This window comes from Mus caroli, unplaced genomic scaffold (genome assembly GCF_978045245.1).
Source record: "Mus caroli unplaced genomic scaffold, Mus_caroli_1 scaffold_39, whole genome shotgun sequence".
Classification (NCBI taxonomy): Eukaryota; Metazoa; Chordata; class Mammalia; order Rodentia; family Muridae; genus Mus; species Mus caroli.
Window position 1 is genome coordinate 1,140,838 of NW_028227294.1, and position 10,782 is coordinate 1,151,619.

The following is a 10,782-nucleotide window of genomic DNA, read 5'->3' on the forward strand; positions in this document are numbered from 1 at the left end:
TCCTACCCTCACACATATAAGAAAAGATAAAAATATTAAAAAGAGAGACAAGTTTCACTAGACTTCATTATACAAATGAAACCTGATACTCTCTAATTGCTGAATCTGTTTGCATCATTTTTATGGGTTACTCCTTATATTCCAAGGCCAAATTCGTTTTATGTGTCACTCTTTCACCAACTTTGTTCTTCCTCAGACATTATACCAGAGATTCTACTGATGTTATATCCTTCACCCCTACTTAATAAACATCTTTCTTTTGCTGTGATCCCTGCTCCACCACATCCCATCTCCAATTCCAGTCCTCCATACAGAGCAGAGATACTAAGTCCTATTAATTTTACCATGTGTGATATCAGATATATGTAGGGTTCTTCCACCATAGCCCATCTCTTCCACCAAAGTCTTCACTTACAGCATGTCATATCACACGTTTTAAATTTTAGAGCAAAACAAATTTTATTGGCAATCATACTGGGTTTGTCAAAGACACTTAAGTAGACAACACAGGAAAACAAACATTTTTTTCCTATTCTACAAGTTTATGGGCCTGTACTTTTGTGATTTTTTCACCTTAAGGAGTCTTTGACACCAGATTATAGACATAGATCTGGAGATCACCATGAAACTTGATAAAGTACACAGAAGGATTGGCAAGAATTTGGTAAACAACCTTTCCAAGATTTTTGGAACCATCCTCTCTGGTGTATTGCACCCAGTTTCCTATTAAGAAGTCACTGTTATCATGTGATGTCAACTCAGAATGAGGAGTCTCTAGAATGATGTCAAGGTTACCTTCATCGTAGTCATTAAGGAGCTGATATATGTAGAGGACCGGATCCTTCTTGTAGCTAATGTAAAACCAGTCCTTCATGACTGGCACCTGGGCTAGCACCATCCCATTCTAGTTTTCCTCAGAGCCATGCTTTCCCTCAAATTTGTGTTGCATCGCTCTGCCAACCAGGCTTCTGGGGAGGTGGGCATCCCTTATCTGAGGAAATACTGCATTGTGAGGCAAAACCTTAAGATTTGAAATCCTCTCTTCACTGTGGAGCTCCTGTCCATAGACGCTGTCAATACCGTCATACTTCAGCAAATAAAGAGAAGAGTTTGTTGGAAGTTGATCTAGAACTATGGTCTTTCAATGGCTGACAGGTTCATTACCTTCATTCCAACTGTGAGAAATTCTGCAGCCGACAATAATTCTCAGGGCCTGGGATGAAGGCATCCTCCTCCTCTTCTTTTTGAGGGATGTCCTGCTCAGCCTCTTCAGAGGTATTGTCTTCTAAATAGTTGTAGAACTGATGTAGTAGGCCACAGCAACCCTGGTCCACTGTCTTGTGACTATCATTCTTTGTTCAATCATCATACTTGGCCATTATCTGGGTTTGAAGATCTTGCCTGTTTAAAACAGAAACAATGCTGTTGCCTCTGTCATAAATATGACATCTTAAAGGGTAATGGGTGTGGGGTGTGAGAGAATGCTGGACCAATGCTCTTCTTTAAGAGAACTTCTGGGTAGGTGAAGAAGGCTATGCTAGTCAGGTGTGTACTTCTAAAGTCAATTTTATCAAAATAAGAAGTTCATAAGCCAGCCATTATGGTGCATGAATTTATTCCCAGCACTCAGGAGGCAGGGTCTGGCATTTTTCTGAGTTAGAGGCCAACCTGGTCTACAAAGTTAGATCCAGGGCAGCCAGTGATATACAGAGTATTCCTGTTTCAAAAAGAACAAAAACAACAAAACAAAACAAAAAAAACCAAACAAACAAAACAAAGAACAAAATAAGAAAAAATGATCAAAGAAAACAAACGAATAAAAAGAGAATTTAATAGGAGATGGTCATGACCTAAGTCTTTAATCCCAGATTTCAAGGGGCAGTGGGAGGCTGACCTTTGTGACATCAAGGCTAGCCTGGTCTGACAGCCATAGCTACACACAGAGAAACTCAAAATAAAATTAAACAAACCAATAAACCAACGAACAAGGGATTCCAGGAAATGAACATAGGGAAATTAATAAGTAATTCTCTAGAGCTCAGAATAACATACTCAGATAAAAATTTCTTCAGCCCTGAGCTAATTTTCCTCTGCTGAGGAAACTTTCCTTAAGTGGGTAGGTCAGTGTGGAAGTTGGTATGTCTGTTGCCCTCAAGGATGAAGCAGAATAGAATTAAAAAATGAGCCAGAGTTGTCACCATACCTCTCTTGTGTTTGCATGTTCTGAGCTAGGTGGCTACTTTCACAAATATCTACCTAGGGACAGAGCACACAACTGGCCTTCTGTATTGTGTCTCCAGACCCAGTCCCAGGCATATTATTGAAGCCATTGCATCTCCGACTTCAACAAGATCTCAACAAGTCCATGCCATATCAGCCATTTAGAAGTAATATCTTCTAAAATGCACATGGACAAAGGGGAGTTTTGGCATATTAGTGGAATTCTGAAGGAGATATTGTTAGCAAGGTTAATAAACTCAAGAGATCAAATAACCTAAACCATCCACCCTCCTAGATCCAAAACATGGGAGAAATTAGAATGTACAGTTACTCACTGTAGGAGGGGAAACATATATCCTTAAGGAGCCATGAGAGTCCAAGATACTCCATAAATATACATACCCCAAACAAATGTCCTAGTTTTCAAGATTCTGTCTTCTGAACCAGGCCAGGCACCAAAAGTCTCTGGAACAACTTTATGGGTCAGGAGCTGACCTGGCATTCACACACCACTGTGAAGATATTGAACCCAGCTTCAAGGAATTCTAGTGTCTCCAAGTGGAATAGATGTGCAAACTCTGACCAGTGCTCTGTGACATCACCCTATCTCAGCTTACATCATAGAACCTCTATCAGGCTGGTTCCATCTGGAGTTACACTCAGAAACATTGAGCATCTAGAATTTACATTTTCATATGGCCTCCTAGAAATCCAAAATAAATCCCCACAAAAATGGCCTGATTACCTGATTCACATTCTGCCCAAGTAGATTCACTCTTGTATCATTTTTATTGTGTATTTGTTTGTTTGTTTGTTTGTTTATTCGTGTTTTTTTAGGGGGGTTGTTTCTATTTTCCTTCTGTGAAAGTCTTCAGTGTCTGACATACCAGCATTCTTGGTGGTTATTTTCCCTGTAACAATCTTCCCCTTTGGTTATCTTTAAGCTGTTCTTGGAATCAGAAATGTCGCCAGACTCTTGAGGCAACACACTAGATAGCACACTATTCATTTTATCAAAACCCACAGTTAGAGGAAGAAAATTTTTTATTCAAAGAAAGCTGGAATTTGACAGGATTGAATACCTTGTATTGAAGCCAATGGCAATCATGAATTATGGATTCTTTGCAAAGTGCAAGGAAATCATAGTACTTGGGCCTGCTTACAAATTTGAGATAAACAAAACAACATGATATCTAACAGTAACATTTTAAAGTTCTTTAAAATTTACCACCATTTCTGTTTACAAGGAATTTCATAGATTGAATGCAGTAAAACAGGATGAAATAGATAATGTAATTTTACTTTTGAAATATGGGTTGACAGAATACTGGACACAGGTAAGTATGGAATTTACTTACAAATTAGAGGGCACTTTAATTGTTCATGCCACATAGATCTTCAGTTCTTCAAAAAATCTTTTTCAGTCTCCTCCACTGTCCCCACCACACTGTACATCCTCTTCATAGTGGATGACACTAACTAATTAGTTAGACTCTTCCAGCTCAGCCATCAACAAAGGATCATTCCTTATAGATGTGGCCACATGTCAGTGTGATGGGGGCAGCCTTCATCTGAGGTACTATCTTCCCAGTTTGATTTTAGTTCCAATAATAATCTAAGAAGGACCACTAAACATCCATATTATCAATGTTGATTGTTATAATGTGTGAAATAGAGAAGCTATGGAGGAAATATAGATGTCAACCACATGATGAATTTCTTAAAATGAGAGAGAGAGTGAGTGTGTGTGTGTGTGAGAGAGAGAGAGAGAGAGAGAGACAGAGACAGAGACAGAGACAGAGAGACAGAGAGACAGAGAGACAGAGATAGACAGAGATAGAGAGAGAGAGACAGACAGAGACAGAGAGACAGAGAGACCGAGAGACAGACACAGAGAGACAGAGAGACAAAGAGACAGAGAGAGAGACAGAGTTATTTCTCATCTAAGTTTACTAGTGAAGGGTTTTGTTTTCAGAAAGAATAGATGGGAATGGGAATTATGTTAGGTGAGACAAGCCAAACTCAAAATGACAATTGTCAAATTATAATTTTAATAAGGCACATTAAATGAAAGGAGATATTTTGAAAGAGTATGGGCAGCAGCAGGGGGGGTTGAGCAGGTAGAAATGGAGAATAGTGGGGAGGATGAAGATGGTTAAAGGACAGTATAAACCTGTGAAAAGAGTCACAACAAAGTCCAGTGACTTGTACACTTAAAGCACATTGGTATTAAGTAGAAGATTCTAAATGATGGTTTGATTAAATTGGGAATTTTAGCTTCAAGATACTATAAAATTTATTTTTATGTTTCTACTCTCATGTGAATGTTGCATTTTGGGCTAGATATGGTTGATAGGATATGGCAAGGTGTTTACATCTTTGTATATTATTATTCACCCTAAACACATGTCACTCACTGGGCTGCCATGCTTTCATAGGGAAGGAAGTAGCTACAGATTTTAAGTGTACATGAGGTAGAAAGAAAAATGCCCCCACATGACTATAGGTTTTCAAATATTCACCTTCATATGTTGTTTGAATGTGTTTCCCCAAATGTAATTTTCTGTAGACTAATCCTCAGGTTTTAATATATTAGGAAAAATTGGACTGGGTCAGGAGGGATAGGACCTACAAATAAAAATCAATGAATAATGCTGTCATAGAAAAGGTTTAATTATGACAGGGAGTTTGGTTCCCTCTTTTGTCTTTCTAGCCCATTGGATCCCTTCTGTGATTTCAACATCTCACTAGAATTTCTTTATCTACTGATAGTGTCTTCTTCTTGAATTTCCTGACTCCTGAAAAGTAGTCATGCAAAATAGGCTTTATTATATACTAGAAATCACTGTCATTCTTTTTGTCAATACAACATGTATGATTATGTCTCAGAATCATGATCAACTGAGCCATAGGGGAAAATAATTAGGCTATTTGTGCTGACTAAAGACGAGATGAGTTCAGTGTTATCATGTGATCTCTTCATGAAAGAAAGCTGCATAGTGGGTGAGAATAGATTAGAGAGTTACAGCCCAGGAGGGACTCAGCCATCTGCTGTTGGCCTTGGAGATATAAAGGGACACTACATAAGGGATCCCTAGGAAGAGTGCCAGCCACTGCTTTTAGCTAGTGGAACCATTTTTAGAATCACCATTTTCTAGAATTTAAGAGATAACTGGATTACTCTAATTTACTTGTGGGGCGCCACCCCACATCGTCGCCATTATAAGATGGCACCGACATCGCCTGCCTCTGGAGATGAACAAGTGATCCGCGCATGTGCTGGCATTAACCGTTCATGGTGCCAGTTGCCCGCCTGACAACGTCACCTCGGGTGACAAGAATTTGGCCTATAGAGAATCGCCACGTCCGAGGCGAGAGAAATCTCCTATATAAGGGAGGCGGTTTTCGGGCTTGGGGTCTCCGCCTTGTGAAGCTGATGCTCTCCCTCTCAAGACGCATTAAAGCTTGCTACAGAAGGATCCTGTTTGTGTGCCGCGTTGTTTCTTGCTGGCGGGAAAATCAGCGCGGGACATTTGGTGCCGAAAAACCCGGGAATTGTGACCAGACCATCGTCAGCACCTTCGGAGACCCCTCGGCGACGGGGAGGGTTCAGAACTGTGGCTAGACTACGCATCGGAAAGGTATGCCTGAACATGAACTCTTTTCTTTAACTCTTTCCCAGGTATTGGGTTTGTCCGGATTGTGGTTTAGATTTCCAGAGGCCATTATCATCGCTATTTTAGCTCTTCTACTCTTCCTCCTGGCCAGTTATATCTGTGAACATAGGCGGTGGTGTTAACAAGTTTCCAACAGCACATCAGTCCGTTGTAGTTGTCGTTGTAGTTGTAGTTGTAGTTGTAGTTGTAGTCCGTTGCACTCCATCGCGGCGCCAAATTAGTCTCTTGTAAATGAAAGAGCAGAAAGGCGAGCCATACTTTCGGTTTCTCGCTGTTGCCGTAAGTCGGACGTAGATAAGCCGTGGGCCGCGCCAAGACATCTTTTTGATTCTAACAGTGACTTAAGGCGGACGTAGATAAGCTGCGGTTACTTTTGACCCGTTATGGGGTCGTCACAGTCAATCCAAACATCACTTGAAAATCTCCTTAAGAAAAGAGACCTAAAGCTAGGGGACAAGGTTCTTAAGCACTTTGTTGAGGAGGTAGATAGAGTTGCCCCTTGGTATGCCGTTTCTGGCTCCTTGACCTTGGCCTCATGGAAAAAATTGGGGAAGGATCTTGATTTGTGCCCCGACTTACGTATGGGCACCAAAGCAGTTTGGAAGATGATCAAAAACTGCCTTGAGGATGAAACATGTGAGGAAGTCAGAAAAAAGGGACAAATAGCTTTGGAGACCGTTCAGGATGGCATGTCAGAATCTGAGCGTAGTGAGAGGATGGGTGCACGTGCACAAACTAGGAAGAGGATCCCAAAGAATAAAAGTGAAAAAGGACCTCCCAGGAAGCCTAAGAGGGCGGGAGAGAGGGGAACAAGCAGTATACCTGCCTCCCCACATGAGGAATCGGACTCCGAGGGAGTACCGATTTTTCAACCTATATCTAAGCCTGGGTTGTACCCAACCCAAGAGCTTGAAGCACTCAATATTCAAAGCTCTGAAGAGTCATCCGGAGCAGAGAGTGGGAGACTAGATACAGAGGAAGAGGAAGAACTTGATGAGGAAGCAACCAAATATGAGAGAGAGAGGTATTATCCTGATGAGAGGCCGTTAAATAAACGGACCTCTAAACCTGCCATTTCAACAAAACCTAATGCTTTACCCAGGAATCCCGTACAGACAGTTCCCTCTGCCCCACCACCTTATGAGATACGCCCTAAAGCTTTCTCATTGTTACCTGAAAAGGTGCATCGCAAGCTCAGGCTCGCTTACCCTGTCTATGAGCAAGATGGTGGGAGAGTATATGCTCCTGTTGATTATAACCAAATAAAGGAGCTTGCAGAATCAGTTAGAAAGTTTGGAGCAAATGCCAGTTTTACTCTAATGCAGTTAGATCGACTGGCATTAACCGCCCTGACGCCCAGTGACTGGCAAACAGTGGCGAAAGCTGTGCTACCAAGCATGGGACAATACATGGAATGGAAGGCCCTATGGCATGAGGCGGCACAGGCCCAGGCTAGGACTAATGCCGCAGCCCTGACCCCAGAGCAAAGAGACTGGACCTTTGAACTCCTTACAGGACAGGGTCCTTATGCAGCAGATCAGGTCAATTATCATTGGGGAGCTTATGCCCAAATATCCAGTACTGCTATACGAGCATGGAAATCACTCAACCGTAAAGGAGAAACTAGTAATCAGCTCACCAAGATTATACAGGGACCTCAGGAACCATTCTCAGACTATGTGGCCAGGATGATGGAGGTAGCAGGAAAGATTTTCGGGGATCCTGATTGTGCCGGACCCTTTATAGAGCAATTAATCTTTGAACAAGCCACTCAGGAGTGCAGAAGTGCAATAGCGCCGAGGAAAAACAAGGGATTGTCAGAATGGCTTAGAATATGGCTTAGAATATGTAGAGAATATGTAGAGAATATGTAGAGAGATTGGTGGACCGTTGAGTAACTTTGTGCCATTTTACAGGCACAAAGGCGACCTCCCCCTACGGGGGGCAGCAGTCGCACCTGCTTCAACTGTGGGAAATCAGGGCATCTCGCAAAAGATTGCCGAGCACCTAAGCAAAACCAGAGAACTCTTACCCTATGTTCCCGATGTAGAAAGGGTTACCATCCAGTCAGTCAATGCAGATCAACTAGAGACATTAAAGGCAACCTCCTCCCGCCTGCTATCCCTGTTAGACAGGAGCCAAAAAACGGGCCTGCGGGCCCCCGGCCCCGGGGCCCTCAAAAATACGGGACCCAATTCGCTGGGACCAGTCCCCTGAGCGAGGAGGCAGATCAAGCCAAGGCACAAGAATGGACTTGTGCGCCACCACCTCAATCTTATTAACACCTCAGATGGGGGTTCAACCTGTCCCTGCCATGCCCTTAGGGCCTCCCATACCGGACAACGCGGTGGGACTTATCATTGGCCGTGGTGCCCTTACCGCATGCGGACTAATAGTCCATCCAGGCATAACAGATAATCAACACATCCCAAATATGCAGATTCTATGCTCCAGCCCTCATGGTGTATTTTCTATTAAAAAAGGGGACAGGATTGCTCAGCTCCTCCTCCTCCCGCTGCTGGGAGAATTACCCAATCAAGATAAAAAACTTATGGGATCTTCAGAAATGGATTCGGCCTATTTGACATTGTCACTTGATTCACGCCCGAAATTAATCCTTAACATAAATGGTAAAAATTTTGAGGGCATTCTTGACACCGGAGCTGATAAGAGTATTATTTCCACACATTGGTGGCCTAAAGCTTGGCCAGTGACAAAATCTTCTCATTCTTTACAAGGCCTGGGGTATCAATCCAGTCCAGACATTAGTACCAACCGGCTGGTCTGGACGTCACCAGAGGGTTTAAAAGGATGCTTTTCCCCCTACGTTCTACCCCTACCTGTAAATCTCTGGGGGAGAGATGTCATGACAGATTTAGGACTGACTCTGACCAATGATTATTCATTACGTCTTAGAGAAATGATGGAGAAAATGGGTTATCAAGAAGGCCAGGGTTTGGGACGCCATGAACAAGGCGAACCGCGCCCAATCTCACACAAGGCCAATAAGGACAGAGCAGGCCTGGGTTTTTCCTAGGCGCCACTGAGGCAGTACGACCTATACCATGGAAAACGGAGGATCCTGTGTGGGTTCCTCAGTGGCCGCTAACCTCCGAGAAATTGAGCGTTGTAACACAAATTATTGGAGAACAACTAAAACTCGGCCATATTGAACCCTCTACTTCCCCCTGGAACACCCCCATATTTGTAATAAAGAAAAAGTCTGGCAAATGGCGTCTGTTACATGATTTAAGAGCTATAAATGGACAGATGTCCCTGTTAGGGCCTCTACAGAGAGGATTACCTATGCTGTCCGCCCTTCCTAAGGGCTGGAACATCCTCATTATAGACATCAGAGATTGCTTTTTTTCCATACCGTTACACCCTGCGGATAGACCTCGCTTTGCCTTTAGTGTCCCCTCTATCAATCATACAGAACCAGATAAGAGGTATCAATGGAGAGTCTTGCCCCAAGGGATGGCCAATAGCCCTACTATCTGCCAACTGTATGTAGACCAAGCACTCGCCCCGATAAAGAGACAATTTCCACAAATAGTGTCTATCCATTACATGGATGACGTCCTGCTTTGCCATAAGAATCCATCTGTACTGCAACAGGTTTTTCCTGTGTTACAGAAAACATTAGAGCAATGGGGGCTAAAGATAGCCACTGAAAAGGTGCAATTGGCAGACTCTGGACAGTTTCTAGGTTCTTTTATACAGCCCAACATTATTAAGCCACAAAAAATAGAAATCAGGATGGATAATTTACATACTTTAAATGACTTTCAAAAATTGTTGGGAGATATCAATTGGCTTAGACCTTTTTTAAAAATCCCTTCAACAGAATTGAAACCCCTGTTTGATATCTTGGAAGGGGATTCTCATATCACCTCTCCTAGAAAATTGAATCCTTTGGCAGTGGAGGCACTTAATAAAGTAGAAAAAGCAATAAGTCAAGCGCAGCTTGTTAGAATAGATTATTCCAAGCCGGTTTTGTTATGTATCTTGGACACTCGAGGCTTACCAACTGCTGTCATTTGGCAAGAGGGGCCCCTATGCTGGGTTCATCCACAAGCCTCCCCTGCCAAGATTATCGATTGGTATCCGGCCGCAGTAGCACAATTAGCATTAAAGGGATTAAAAATGACAATCAAATACTTCGGCCTTGAACCTAATATCATTGTCATTCCCTATACCCCTAATCAAATACAGGTGTTAGCTGCTGCTTCTAATGATTGGTCCATTCTATGTGTCACATTTAGTGGAAAATTTGATAATCATTATCCAAAGCACCCATTGTTACACTTTGCCCTGACCCATCCATTAGTTTTTCCCAAAGTAACAAGTCATTCCCCACTTAAAAATGGTCTTGTAATTTATACAGATGGCTCCAAAACCGGGCAAGGGGCCTATGTAGTTAATAACATTACCCATATCAGACAATATTCGGAGGTTTCCCCTCAAATTGTTGAGTGTTTGATAGTATTAGAAGTTTTACAGCAATTTGATTGCCCGCTCAATATTATTTCTGATTCCTTGTATGTGGTTAATGCAGTTCGCCTGCTAGAAACTGCGGGCCTAATAAAACCTTCTAGTAGGGTAGCACAAACCTTTGAACAGATTAGAAACCTTCTATTACAAAGAAAACATCCCTTTTATATCGTACATATGAGAGCCCATTCTGGACTCCCTGGCCCCATGACAGAGGGTAATGAGCTGGCAGATCAGGCTACGCGACTTGTGGCCACAGCACTATCCTCACCACTAGAGGCCGCCAAAAATTTTCATAGTAAGTTTCATGTTACCTCTGAAACACTTCGCCGGCGCTTCTCTTTAACAAGGAAAGAAGCCCGCGAGATAGTCACACAGTGCCAAAACTGTT

At 42.5% G+C, this 10,782-nt stretch overlaps 1 pseudogene; it reads right to left on the minus strand.

Annotated features, from left to right (window-relative positions):
• Nucleotides 1–574: 574 nt before the first annotated feature.
• LOC146999795 (Y-linked testis-specific protein 1-like) lies at nucleotides 575–1,369 on the minus strand (annotated as a pseudogene).
• Nucleotides 1,370–10,782: the final 9,413 nt, after the last annotated feature.